Raw genomic sequence first — 15,869 nt, forward strand, 5'->3', positions numbered from 1 at the left:
TTCTTTAGAGTTAGGGAAGTATTCTTTGTGTTGCCTTAGAAGGGGTAGCTAAGGGAGTGGTTGCCTAGGGGAACTATTCTTTGTGTTTGCCTTAAGTGGTGATTCATTGAATGGCCGCCCTATTAGGAAGTACTCCTTGATGTTGCTCTTGGTAATACATTGAATGGCTGCCCAAGCTTACATAAAAGGAAAGAAGATATTAATAGCATAAACATAGGAACAACCTTAAGTAGAGTTAATTGTTAACGATGTTTTGTCCAAGAGGGCATCGGCACTCGCTCGATTGCCCAATTGTAGTCTACTTGAAAGAACAACCATGAAGCAGAAGGTCATAGATCAAAAGTATTGGTGGATTCTAATCTCTTGAATTCCCTCTCTTATAAATTCTCAATAGTTTAGTTAATTTAGTTTAGTTTAGCATTAGAATCTACAATCTCTACAATATTAGTTTTTAATCCATCAAACCCCCTTTCCAGTCCTGTCCTTCATATAAACATACACTTAAAAGAGGAACGATATCCTACTCATCCTTTACTTATTGAAGGATAATTAGGTTTGATACGCTTCTTTTTGTTCAACGACCATCATACATCTACATCATCCATATACCATCTAAACACACAAAAGGAGCGAGTGTCAATGCGTAAGACGTTCGTCCTTCTGATGCTGATGGTGAGCCAGTGGGAATTCCTGTTCCCAAAAAACACACTCATACTTCAACCAGAAAGTCTCTTTTCTTACGAATTTTGCAACCACTATAAGAGTCTTTCGATTGAGTTTCTTTGCTATTTTTCCTTAGATGACTCTTCCCTCTGGAATCAACTAACTGCAATTGATGCTGCTATGGTGGACTTCATCAAGAAGATCCCCAAGGAATAGATCTCACCCGTATTTTTGAATATTTCAACATGTCTGCTGAAGAATTGCTGCAACTTGCCCCTGGCTTTTCCCCTTTTGGGATAAGTACTGTGAATTTTGGGTGCACAACACTTCCTCCTCCTGTGGACCAGGATGCTGAACTTCTTCCTCCTCCAGTTCAGGATGAATCCTCTTTGAGTACTAGAAGAAGAGGGGACCGCAAGGAGAAGAACACTGTGGCTGCCTCCGGTAATGCTGTGACTTTGGGCTCAGTTCAGGAGCCTGAGGTCAGTGATAATTGTGTAATCACTGGCAGGAGGGGCCCTGAACTGCCTCGTGAATTGCTGGCGCAAGCAATTTTAAAAGGGGAGTACGTGCGTCCAATCGCTCTAGATTGAAGAGAGTTGACCTTGCTTCTGCTTATAATGTTGCCCTGTCTGGTAAGAAAATGAAGTTTCGCCCTCGCTCTGTTAATGAAGAAACACTTTTTAAGATTCCTGTGACTATTCCCCATTCTGGTTTTGAGAAAGTAGTTGTACCCCTACCAGTTCCAGATCCTCCCACTAGTTCTGAACAAACTGGTGACAATGTCCCTCTGACTGTTGACCCTTCCCTCCCTGATAATCGCAAGGGGAAGGGCATTGCTGAAACATCTGCTGTAATTGTCGCTCTCCCTCCTCCTCGATTCAGTGATAGGAGAGGGGTGAGTGACGACATTCCCTTTTCTCCAAGATCTCCAGAGTCCCCTGAAAGGGAGATGATCGTGGAGATGAGGCATTGGGGACAAACTAATGAACTACCCGTTACCAACAAGAATTCTATTAATGATGTTGATATTGCGCTTGGAGTTCTGGAAGCTGCGCGACTTCTTGTTGACAAGGCTGAAGCCAACATGGCTGGGAGCCTGGACCTGTCCTTTCACCGATCTGTTGTTCACCTTGCCAAGGTAAGTTTTTCCCTCTCTGTTCAATGTTCTGTTTCTCTCATTGTGTCACTTACACACTCTGTGTCCTTTTCCAGTTAGTGAATAACTTTTTAGCCATGAAATAGCCCATCTTTGCAGCCTCTACCGGTACATCCACTGATGCCATGGCTACCAGTGAGCTGATCTGGGTGAAAGAGGCTACTGAGATGAGAACTGAGGAGCTGCAGATCTAGGTTGACCAGCTCTTGGCGAAAGAGAAGAAATCTAATACTAGCTTCAAGAATATGAGAGACACTATCTCCAACCTCCAGAGCTCTCTGGATAAAGCCCAAAAAGGAGCTGCTGATGCTGCCACTTGGAAAGTGAAGTTCTTGGAACTGCGCTCCCACTTCACCACCCTGCAAGCAAAGTATGACCAGGTCCAAGGGGAACTTCACCATAAGAACACCGAGATGAGAACTCTTGGCTAAGCCATTACCCATACAAATAAGGTCATGTCAGGCTATGAGAGGGCTCTAAAAGAAAAATGTCTTCGCTCTGATAAGAAGGCTAGTGACCTCTTGGCAGAGACCTCTGAGTTCTATTCCCAAGTGGTGAAGGAGGTGAATAAGAGGTCAGCTGAAAATGTCATTCACTTTGCTCTGAGAGTGTTTGATGTTTCTGAAGAGTCCTTCAATGCAGCCAGACAAGTTAAGTTTGAGGAGGTTATTGAGGCTACTGGGTATGTTTCTCAGTTGGATGATCAGGGGCGCGTGACCAACCCTTTTGTCTTGTTTCCTGATCTAGACACCAGTATCTCAGCTATCCAAGATGAACTTATGCCTGATGCCTCCCCATCTTCTGAAGAAGACACCGATGACGACATGCCTCCCGTTCAGCTTCTTTTTTTGCCAGTTCCAGCTTTAGGTCAGTGTTCTGTTCAGCCTTCAACCATTCCAGCTAATCCAACCACATAGTCTATTCTTGAGAATGAAACAAGAGTTCTTGACAATGGTGCAGTTGCAAGCACTGATGGTGAACCAAAGTTTGATTCTACCCCTGCTTCATAAGCTTTTTAGTTGATGATTCAAATAAACAATTATTTTTAAACAATTATTATATGAGTCTGTAATATTGAGCTATGTAGCTCACATGCTATTTACTTACTGAGCTCTGCAGCTCTTCTAGTTTATGCATACATACTACTTACTTACTGAACTCTGCAGCTCTTCTAGTTTATGCATACATTTAAAGCATTTTATGTTGTATGACATGTACTAACTATGCATACTCTACCCCTAATGCCTCCAAAGTTTAATTGGAAGAACAATAGGTGATCCTAGTAGGCTAAATAGATTAAAATGAGGCTTAACTAGAATCTGATCAGGATATCATGGAAGTCATTCAAGTTAACTGTAACTGAGAGTTCGATCACAATAGAGACATATGTCTTTGCGAAAGTAACTTGGTGCCATGAGCACGACACTGTGTTTAATAATGACAGGTCCTATTTATTTAAAAAATGAATAGGTTATCACTAGAACAGCAGTGGGGGAGTCTTCCTCAGCGCTATCATGCTGATATAGTTCCAGGCCAATGATTGCGTGCTAGGATCTGGAACCAACCCAGATCTTCCTAGCAACCCCTAGGTTTGATGTTTTGAGAGCTCCAGGAACTGGCATACAGTTCAGGCTTTCAAGAACACTATCTCTTGTTCTGAGTCAAATTGGAGTATAGTTTACTGAATAGTTAGTGTGGTCCAATTCCCTAAAGGCTTAACCCATCGAGGATAATCGCAATTTGAAAGAACTAGCGTACAGTTCCAGCTTCATGGGAATGAGAAAGGATCTGGCATACAGTTCAACTTTCCCATACTCAGTATCACTAGTTCTAAAGCAAATTGGCATACAATATTCTTGAACATATAGTGAGAAGATAATTCCCTAAAGGCTTAGTCCATTGTGGATCATAAATAAAGAACTGATGCAAGGAATAAATTCGATGGCAATGTGGGGAACTTTATTGATGACTTGGAGAGGAGTGAACAATGCATAAAGAAGCATAGAATAACAATTTACTGATAGTATTTGCGAAAGTGTTGTGTGTTCCATGGTTTGACAAGAACGTCACATTCAACAGTGCATAGGTAGTAAAAACCAATTCGACCAACCTTGTCAACGATGTATGGGCCTTTCCAATTGGGCCCAAGCTTGCCGTTGGGCTCTGGACTCTCTTGTCGCTATGATCTCTTTAGAATCTGCTAGTTAGTGGCGTAGCTAAGTGAAGTGTGGCACCTTCTCGCTTTTCATCTAGGAGATCCATTTCTCTACATAACAACTCCTCGTTGTCCAGAGTGTGCACAACGTCTGACTTCTGAGTGGGAGCTACCAGTTCAGGAGGTATGACAGCCTCAATTCCGTATGTCAGTGAGAATGGGGACTCACCAGTTGATCGTCTGGGTGTAGTTTGGTATGCCCATAGGACCTTAGGTAGTTCCTCCACCCATAATCCTTTTCCATCATCTAATTTATGCTTCATGTTATCCAAAATGACCTTATTAGAGGCTTCAACCTAGCTATTGCCTTGTGGATACCTTGGAGTTGAGAACATATGGGTAATGTGAAACTCCTCATAGAGTTCAACGACCATTCCTCCAGCGAACTGTTGCCCATTATCTGAGATGATAACCTTGGGTATGCCAAACCTACAGATAATGTTATTCCAAATGAACTTTCTGACGTCCTATTCTCGAATGAAGACAAGGGAAACTGCTTCTATCCACTTGGTGAAGTAATCTGTTGTGACCAGTAAGAATCTGACATTGCCGGAGCGGGTGGTAGAGGTCCTACAATGTCAGTTCCCCACTGTGCAAATGGCCATGGGCTGGCCAATGGGTGCAGCTCTGTTGCTGGAGCATGGATAAGCGGCATATATCTTTGACACTTTTCACATTTATAGGTAAAAACATGTGCATCCATTTTCATGTAAGGCCAAAAGTATCCTTGCCTTAAGATCTTGAGAGCTAATGTTCTTCCCCTAGCATAGTTGCTACAAATTCCTTCATGAACCTCTCACATAACCTGTTTAGCGAGGTATGGGGAGAGACATCTGAGATGTGGTCCCAAAAAGGACTTCTTGTATAGATCACATTCAAGGAGGGTGAATCTATGTATCTTTGCAAGCAGACGCCTGGCTTTATTCTTATCCTCAGGGAGTGTCTCGTCTTTGAGGTAGGACTTGTATGGATCCATCCAACTTCGGGTGGTGGCTGGAATAACATAAACTATTGTAACTGTGAGTGCTTAAATGTTGAATTTCTCTTGGAACTCTATAGGGATGGAGCGAGACTCGCTGTTGCCCAACATCGAGGCAACATATGCCAAAGCATCAACATGACAATTTTTGGATTGAGGCAGCTGATAAAACTAAATGTTCTCAAACTTGCCCTGAAGACTCCTCACCAGTTCCAGATATTTGGCCATTCGTTCGTCTCTGGCATCATATCCTCCATCAACTTGGAACACAACCAGCTGTGAGTTACTAAAAACTATGAGGTGTGTTAGGCCTAAGTCGAGAGCCATTGTGAGGCCAGCAAGTGTCGCCTCATACTCTGCCTCATTATTAGAAGCATTCCAACCTAATCGGATGGACTTCTCCAGTCGCATGTTGTCAGGAGTAACTAACACAGCTCCCCTCTATCATTTGAAGATCCATCCATAAATAGTCGCCACCCGGAGCTCGACTTCTATGGGCCTAGACAGGTATTTGGAAATTCAGGCAGGATGTCATCATCTGAACTGGGGGTGGTTGAGTCGTACCCAGTGTAGGTCATTGGGAAATCTCCCAAGAATTCTGCTAGTGCCTGACCCTTCTCTGAGATTTGTGGGACGTAGATAATGTCATATTCTGACAGTTGCACGGACCATTTAGCTAACCTCCCTGACCTGTTCGGCCTTTCCAGAACTGATTGTAACTGGTATTCCGTGATTACCCGAATAGTGTGGGACTGGAAGTATGGTCGTAACTTCTCTGCTGTAAAAACAAAGGCTAAAATGACTCTTTCGAGTTTAGGATATCTTATTTCTGCAGGGAGGAGCGTTCGGCTCAAGAAATAGACAAGTTTTTCAACCTTCTTTTCATCCACACGTATCAATACAGAATTGATACCGTAGTCAGATGAATAGAGATAAATACCCAAAACTTCTCCATCAACTGGTTTGGAAATGATTGGTGGTACCCCCAGGTCCTGCCCAAGATCATGTGATAAGGTGTGTTAGCTTTTACCACAACAAAATTTAAGATGAGAGTTACCGGACCAGTAGCAACGGGTAGTTGGATCTCCCCAACTGTTAGAGCTTTGTCCCCGCTGAATCCATATATGTTGGAGTTGGTGGCAATCATCTCAGAATCAGGAATCTACAGCTTTTTGAATGCGTCGTAGTATAACACATCTGCTGAGTTACCTGGATCAACCAATATGCGATGCAAATCATAACCTCCAAAAGGAAGTGTCAGAACAAGTGCATCCTCATGTGGGCTCTGGATGCTATGACAGTCAGCCTCAGTGAAGAGGATAAGCGGATCTTTATGGAGTACCGTGTTGACCTGTGCGCCCATAGTCAGTTCGCTGTTTATGATCCTCATTTGCTTGACGATGCGCATCTGATATAGCACACCCTTTTTAGTGATCTGCCCACTTTGTTTGCTTGCCTTTCCAAAAATCATATTTATCTAGAGACGGCCATTGAGCGGTCCAGTTCCTGGGGGATCCTGAACTGACGTGGCTAATCTACTCAGGTTGTACTGCGTTCGCCTGTTCGGTGCTACAAATTGCTTCAAATATCCCCTTTCAATCAGATCCTGTAATTCATTTTTTAGAGTCATACAGGCTCTGGTGTTGTGACCCTTACTCTTATGGAATTTGCAGTAGGTCCTTTGGTCTCTGGTACCCAGGGAGCCTTGCTTAAGCGGAGCTGGCCATTTGAGGTAACTCTGATTCTTGATCGAGTCTGGAACCTTATTTGGCATTTTGTTCAAGGGGGCGAAGTTTCTATCCATCGAGGGAAGAACTTCTTCAGATCCTTCCACACGTGGCTTCTTCTGTGGTTTTCCATCTGCACCACTGGTTACATTCTGGTACTGTCCTCTGGGCATCCGTTCCTTTGATGGGGATTCAGCCCTTTGGCGGCCATGATGACGGTCTCTCTTCAGCTTTTGAGAGAGAAATTCCCTTCTCGAGGGGCCACAGGAGCTGTACGACTAGCCATTTTTGCTTCCTGACATCTGTTCAAGACATCCTCCTCCCACCCCGCATGAGTCTCAACCCTGTCTAGGAGTTCCTCTAAATCACGGGGTGGTTTCCTGGAGAAGGATCCGAATTAGGCATTGTTTTCATCCAACCCTTGTTTGAAAGCTATTATGGTAGTCTGTTCGTTGCATGACTCTATCTGGATTGAAATTTCCATAAATCGTTGCATGTAGGACCTCAATGATTTTTTGTCCTTTTTCTTGATGTTGAATAATGTGTCGATCCGCTTTGGTTGGTGCTTGTTGCATGAGTACCTATCTATAAAGGTCCTAACCATTTCTTCTAAGGACCTGATCTGCTGCTCAGGTAACCTGTGGTACCACTGGAGCGTAGATCTAGACAGGGAAGCTTTGAACTATTGATACATGACGTGGTCATACCTTTCATATTGTCCCATAGTTGCTCGATATCGGAACACGTGATCCACCAGATTTGACTTGCCATTGAAGACACTAAACTTCGGTTGCCGGTAACTGCGGGGGTAAGGCTTTCTCATTATTCGAGATACGAAAGGAGACCTGCCTGCCCCCATTATGGTGGATTGAACAAGGAATTCTTGCATTTTTCTTCCCTTGCCTGTCATCCGATGCATCTGAATGATCAGGTCATTCTTCTCAGTTTCCCATGCAGTTTCTTTGGTAGAATGCTTCTTGGTCTGAGCTCTTTTCCTATGTCGAGGGTCGACGTCACGATCTTGGTCAGTTGACTCTAGTTCGGATGTTGTATCCAAGTCCTCATCTGAGTTGCTGTATTCCGACTCAGATATCTCGCACCGAGCTGGACCCCCACGCCTTGGGTTCCTTGCACGACCACCTTCTCGAAGGTCGTCATCATCGAGATCGATGAATGGCTCCTTCCCTGTGTCAGATTGATACAAATGCCTCAGTAGCTGTACTTCTCATTCAAGATTGCTTCTTTGCTATTCTAGAGCCTGCACTGCCTGGCTTGCCTGAACAGACTCTGGGTTGGTGAGGACAACATTCTCACCATCTTGACGCTCCTCTTGAGCGTTATTCTTGGGGCCTGCACTGGGAGCTGCTGGTCATAGGTTTTTGGAGAGGATTACTCGCATCGTGGTGACTGACATTCTCCCTCCCCCCCCCCCTTTAGGTATCTCGTGCTCTTCTTCTCTCACAGTGACGCTACGCGTGGTTGCGCCACCCTTTGTTTTCTTTGCTCCTGCCATCACAATGGTAAGAGTTTTTAAACTAAATCAGTCGTTTGGAACGAATGTTTACCTTCTTTTGTCCCCATAGACGGTGCCAAAAGATGTAGGGGAGTGTTTGAGTATCCCCTGATCTTCCTCTGTGCCTTGTGATCTAGAAGTTTTTACTGAGTAGAGATGAGATGAGATGATTGTGAGTTCAGGGTTGAACTGCCTGGCGGCTGCCTACGTATTTCCTTGTTTATTTAGAATAATCAAACCCTATTTTCCGTAGTTCCTAAGAGCGAATCCCTCTGGTTTATATAGGAAGAGCTACGAGAGTCCTAGGGTTAGGACTATTCTCACCGCTTGTGAGTTCCCTTCCATCTTTGGACTCTGCCTTCCTATTAGGATTCCTCTCCTTATAGAAGTCTGAATCTAGACCATATCTTATGAGAGGTAAGTTTCCTTGCTGATCATTATATCCCATCGTGTATAGGAAAATTATATCTAAAAGGTAACTCCTAAGATATGTCATCACGATTCCTTTCTTATCATCAGAGATCGCCATCTTCAGTTTCCTTCTGTTCAGAAACTGTCTATATCAGTTCCTAACGACTTGGAGAGCTGTCATACTTAGAGGTGGTCAGCCACATGCCTAGAACATGTCCGCTAAACACTCGTGCTAAGCACGAGATCCCTTATTCACAAAACTGATTCGATGGTCCTCATCTCATTCTGGACATCTATAGTCTTAGGTTATTTCCCATACACGTGTCATCTATTCAATGATAGAAAATCCCCTTTACATCGTCTATGTAGACTTCCATGGTGTCACCTAACATGTCTTGGAACATATCGGTAACGAGTCGCTGGTAGGTCGCTACAGCGTTCTTGAGGCGAATAGGAGGACATTGTAACAGTAAATTCCTTGCTCAGTTACGAATAAGGTTTTCTCTTGATCTTCTTCTGCTAGTAGGATTTGGTTATAGCCACTATAGGCATCCATGAATGACAAAAGCTCGTGGCCACAGGTCTGGTCCACAAGTCAGTCGATTCTTGGTAAGGGGAAGCTATCCTTACGAGTTTTCTGATTTAGGTTGGTAAAGTCCACGCAAAGGCGAAACATCAATGTTGAGAAAGGAATACAAAAAACAATAACCCCACAACATCTAACTCTAATGATATACATCAGTCAAACCACAAAACTCAATTCGTTCCTAAATACAAAATATGAAATTCATAGTTGACCTTGGGGGGGGGGGAATGGGATTGGCTATCTATTGAAAAACTTGGAAAAAAAGAAAAGAAAAAACAATATCATGTTATGGAAGAATAAAAAAAAATAGTGTTGAAATTGAATCGGTCGACCGAACATATATTACCTGCTACCATTCCCAGCAGACAGTGCCAAAAGATGTGGGGTTTTTCTGAGTATCCCACGATCCTCAACTGAATCGTGTGATGCAAAATTGGAGAATTGTAGTGAAGATGAAAATGGGATGATAATGTGATCGAGGTTGAATGGGTATGTGCCTGCCTACTTATCTCCTTATGGCTAGAAGAATCAAACCCTATTATCCTTAGTTCATAGGAGCAAATTCCTATGGTTTATATAGGAGCTGAGAAACTTTAGGAGTCCTAGGGTTAGTTTACTTCACCACTCGTGAGTTTCCTTCCCTCTTCGTACTCTACTTTCCTATTAGGAGTCTACGTACTCTCTTTAGAAGTCTGAATCTAGATTGCGTCTTATCTGATGTATTCCTCATATGTTTCGATAACCCTTCTTATAAGGGAAGGTTGTTCCCAAGAGGTAACTCCCAATATATGCTCTTACGATTCCTTCTTTATCATTGAAAACCATTATCTTATGTTTCCTTATGTTTAAGAATTGTCTATATCAGTTCCTAAGGATTTGGAGAACACTCCTGCTCATAGGCGGTTCATCATGTGACTGGTACATGCTACTAAAGCCACGTGATAAGCACACGTTTACTTATCCTTAGAACTGATCCGATAGTCCTCGTCTTATACTGGGAGTACGTAGCGTCAGGCTATTTTCCAACCACGTATCATCCAGACAGTAGCGGGAAATCCCCCCTACACCATGAAATTTATAAAAGGGGTACCAATTCCATAAGTCGAGACGCTAATACCATCGCCCATCACCAAGTCACATAGCATAGTGCCTAGAAACACACAAGAAATAAGTATGTACATGCAACAACCTCTAGCTAAAGGGAAATCCCCTCAGTCACGTGATGTGCACGCACAACGACTCCCTCAGCATAACACGACCCCTAGACATATGAACACTCGTTGCACTCATACACTTAACAGCATTCGCTTACTCAGCAAATCGGTAACTCGTCACTCGACTTCATCTCATGATATCATCACCTGCTACTATATCATTATTACCCGCTTATCCTTAAGCCCCATTCCCGCTGTAATACATGCACCATTACAGCCATACACCATTATTACGAAGAACACCATCATTACATCCTATGCCAACTTAGATAGACTTACAACTGCTATCCATGCGCCTCTCATAGGCACATGTCACCTATCTCGACAGCACATCTGTACTCATCAGTACACATGTCGCACCCGATGCTCATCCTCAATGACTATAAAAGCTACCCTTCAGAGCTACGTGTGGTTTGATTCCAGTCTTACTAGTATAGTGCTGGATATGTAGGCATCTTCTTACATATGAAGAGCAGCCATTAATACCACTCAAAACCATCCCCTCTTGATTATCTACACTTGAGAGCTAAGAATTAACTCCTAATCCTTGATGTAAATTTAGACATTTACATTTGCCACCGTCTGTGGGGATCCATTTCACATTTGATCTCATCTGAAGATCATCATTCAAATATTTCCATATTCAGGCGTTCATTCAAAAGCAACAACGAAGCAAGGACTAAGTTTTTTCTTTCTTTCTTCTCTTTTTCTTTTTTATAGGCAGTTATTTTCTCATGAGCAATGACATGACACTCCAGTATTTGCAATGCTTGGCTACCAAGGACTTGGTTTTAATCTATACCTTCATAAACTCAAATCCAAAACTTACATGCCTAGCGTCCTTACAACGACCTCATCAACGCATACATACTAAACCCATGTAAGGCCAACGGCCTGTCACTTGGTACTCCATTACATTCTACATTTGATAACTAAGGTATAACTTATGGCCAAAGCCTCACCAAGTCAAGCCATAGTGAATACAGGAATGTCATAGTCAATCAAGGCAAAACATATATATTTTTTCATCTTCATTTTTACTCATACAATATGAAACCATTACTAACTACCATAGACGTTTCCATGGTATAACCTGATACATTGTAGATCAGTACAGCAGCTGTCGATCACTAAAGGTTTGATTTTAATCGATGTACTAAATTGTTCACAGCTTCAAACCTAAGAAGGCCAATAGCTCAACTCTTGGTACCATACGCTTAACGCCTCTACAACGGCTCTAACAAGCACCACATTGCAAACAATACTACACACTTGAGGGATAGATTAAAATCACACCTGATCAGCTCCCAAATGTGCGTTTTATTACCCTTACATTACTGTATTATTGCCCTTCTTACGCATAATGAAAAAACAACTCATAGCTTTTATTGCATTTTTCAGGTTATAGAGCATTTCAGAGCACTTATCATAAAAGTTGCATCTTAGCACAAAGAGGAGCCTTATTAACGCTTATTATGAAGAATCAAAGATGTTGTTGAAAAGTGCTAAAAAAGTCAAAGTCAAAGTCAAATGTCAAAGGTCAAGGAGTAAAAACCAGATAACTAAAAGTAATGTCCTTAACTCAGAAGACTGGCGATGGATGGCCTTGATACAAAAGAAGACTTGCTCAAAACCTAGCTTGATCAAGAAGATATGAAAAAGGAAAAGGAAAAAGGAAAAGCATGCATAAAGTAACATGGTGAGGTGTCTTGATTATAGAGGGAGAGGGCAAATCAAACTTTTGTAAAAGTAGAGGTATAAGAACCTAAAAGTAAGAAGAGAGAATGCACCTAGACTTATTCTAGTGTCATGTAGGAGTAGTCTAGGATTTATTTTCAAGTTTGTTTTACTTTTTGTTCTTCAATTCAATAATTTTTCTTTTCATGTTTATGTTTCAATCATTCAATCAAAATTGTTTCTTTCAAGTTTATGTTTCAATCTTCACTCAAAGTTTTTCCTTTCATCAATTAAATTATTTCACTTAAGTTGTTCATTTAATACAAGTTGAGTCATTAAAAACAAGTCCTAAAGCTAAGAATACTACCTTTTCTCCTTCACAACTCCCACCAATCCATCTTCCAAACAATCTATGGTGAACCTCTTCAATACTCTTTTGGAAACCTTACTCCCACTAGCTACAACTTCAACACCCTCACAGCAATCAGAGCAAGACGCCTCACATTCTACGCTGAGGGCTAACCACTGCACCTACGTCCCACAGTGATCAAGGTTGCACGTAGCTCACAAACCCCCCCCCATGCGCGCACGTGCATTAACTAAGGCCATTTGTCGACACACAATATCTATGTGCATCTAGTGCTAAATCCTACAACAACTTCTCAGGGATTCGGCGGTTCCTTAGCACACTGAGGGCTGCCACCCCTTCTATTAACATTTGTTCAGTCGAACCAGCTGAACATGCAACAACAAGTACTCAATGATCAGCTCCCAAATGTGTGTTTTATTATCCTTATACTATTGCATTACAACCCATCTTATGTTTAATGAAAAGACAACTAATAGCTTTTAATGTCTTTTTCAAGTTACGGAGAATTTCAGACCACTTATCATAAAAGCTGCGTCTTAGCACCTAAAGGAGCCTTAATCACGCTTATAATGAAGACCAGAAGCTGCTATGAAAAAGTGCTAAAAAAGTCAAAGTCAATGATCAAAGTCAAATATCAAAGCCCTCAACTCATAAGACCAGAGATGGAGGCCTTTATCTCAAAATATGGCATTCTCAAAATCCTACATTCGTCAAGAAGAAATCAAAAAGCAAAAGAAAAAAGAAAAGCAAAAGTGAAGTGTGAGGTGTCTCAAAAGTAATGAAGGAGGAAAAATCAGTAAAAGGCAAAAGTAGGGGTATATAATCTAAAAGTTAGGGAGAGAGAAGGCACCCATTGTTTTAGGGTCCAACCCATTTGTTTTGTAGGATTTAGTTCTTGTTTTTCAATTCAAGTCTTTTACTTTATTGTCTTTATTTCTTTCTTTTTAATCTTGTTATTTTTACTTATTTCAATCAATCTTATCTTGTTGTTTTTTGTTTCAATCTTCATTTCAATGCTTTCTTTCAATGTTTTCATGTCATTTCCATCTTAAACAACTTATGTTTTCATGCTCTTCATTAGCTTAAAACTACACAAGTTCTGCACTAAGAGTCTACCTTCCTTCTTCTTCAACTCCCACATTCAAACTCCAAACAATTTAGGATGAACCTAACTTCTAATGTTTTGAAGACTACACCATAATCTACAGCTTCAAATGGCGCCGCCGTCATGGATTAAAGGAGCAAGAGTGTTTGGTTGAGAATCTAAGGAGGAAGCACCATTCTCATATTTCCATTTCTATTTTTTTTTTAATTTTTCATTGTTTTTTTTTTTTGTTGTTTTTTAGTACTGATTTACTTTATTGTAAATCAGGGTTCGGGATCAACAAGCTGGAGAGGAGCTAAAACAATGGACAAAAGCTGACAGAAGTTTGCCTGAACCGCACAGGCGACCGTGTGGGCGACTGTGTCCTAGCTGGCGGGTGACTGCGGGCCCACATCAGCATACCAGATCTGATTTTTTGCCAGTTCAGTTGTTGTTTGATGTATAGTTGCACTCCAAGCCCAGATTTTGCAATAAAGTAGGATAAATCAGTGGAACTTGTTTGTAATAGTTAGAGATAAAAAGAAAAACGAAAAAAAATTAGGAAAAATTGGTTTTTAATTGATTTTTGTCGATGAACATGAGTTGAACTTGGTTGAAGTTGAATACTTACCATGGGATTAGAGTTTCATTGCCTTGGGAAGTTCAAGTGTGTGAGGCAAGTTGTGAATCATAGCTCACACACTTTGAATCAACTTGGTAATTAACACTCTAAGTACATTTGACTCTAGTTAATTTAGATTGTCAATCTAAAAAGGCAATCATTATCCGTTCGATCCCCAAACCACTATAACCTATCAACGCTCCACATAACGCGACCTTTCAACTACTCTCTTTTGAGCGCCAGTTTTCATACAACTCAATCAACGGTCTGCACGACTCTCATCTAACGAGCCTCCATCATTTTGACAGATACAACACTTACCCCATGTTTCGTCCGCCATGTACTCACCTGAAGCTCCACAGCCATCTGGTCATATGCAAAACAATCATAAACTACAGCAATTATTACTTTTTGTAACCGTTACATCACGTGACTTTAGGTCTTTCTCCTTTTTTTTTCCTCATCAACATGTCCTTTTTAAGAACGTGCTAACGAGAGAGGGCTTTGTAAGGGACATCCCCTCAGCCACGTGATGATGTGCACACCGCAGCGATTCCCTCAAAGATAACGCTGGCCAAGACTCTTTCGCGCGATTCGCGCACACTCAAAGAACACTTCGCGACATTTAACAAAGATTCGTGATACTCGAGCAAATCGGTAACTCATCACTCAACTTCATCTCATGACATCATCACCTGTTACTGTCATCATTACTAGCTTATCCTTAAGCCTCATTCCTGCCGTAATATATGCACCATTACATCCATACACCATCATTACGGAGAACACTATCATTACATCCTATACCAACTCAGATAGACCTACAATAGCTATCTATGCGCCTCTCATAGACACATGTCACATATCTTAACTGCACATCTGTATTCATCAAAACACGTGTCGCACCCGATGCTCATCCTCAATAACTATAAAAGCCACCTTTTAAAGCTACGTGTGGCTTGATTCTAGTCTCACTAGTACAGTGCTGGATACGTAGACATCTTCTTATACATGAAGAGTAGTCATTAATACCACTCAAAACCATCCCTCTTGATTATCTACACTTTAGAGCTAAGAATTAACTTCTAATCCTTGATGTAAATTTAGACATTTACAGTACGTAATCATAGTTGCACATCTCATTAGAGATATTATAATTAACTAATATATATATATATATATATATTTTTGCCAATATCTAGCTTTTTCATGTTGTCTATTTTTTTTTCATATACACCGCACAGGTAAAATGGTAAAAATTACTATATATATATATATATATATATATATATATATATATATATATATATATATATATATATATATATGGGATTATCTTGTCTATATCTCGAAGACCACCATTTCAATTTTGGGGCAATAGTTAGAGTGATAGTCTCCCTAGCACTGACAACATTTTCTTGTTTCATAAACAGTGTAGTTTTCTTGTTTCATAAACAGTGTTGTGTAGTTCTTATGTACTGTAACTTAATGTTGTGTAAGGAGTAACTTTTAAGTCTGCCAAGGCACCAATAATAGTAACTTTTGTGAGAACCATCATTAACGAACCATACATATTGCATATATCATTGGAAATAAACATAACTTAGTTGCGTACGTTATCATATTCTTAAATGTCACATCATGATGAA

The sequence above is a fragment of the Coptis chinensis genome, chromosome 8 (assembly GCF_015680905.1).
Source record: "Coptis chinensis isolate HL-2020 chromosome 8, ASM1568090v1, whole genome shotgun sequence".
NCBI classification, from domain to species: domain Eukaryota; kingdom Viridiplantae; phylum Streptophyta; class Magnoliopsida; order Ranunculales; family Ranunculaceae; genus Coptis; species Coptis chinensis.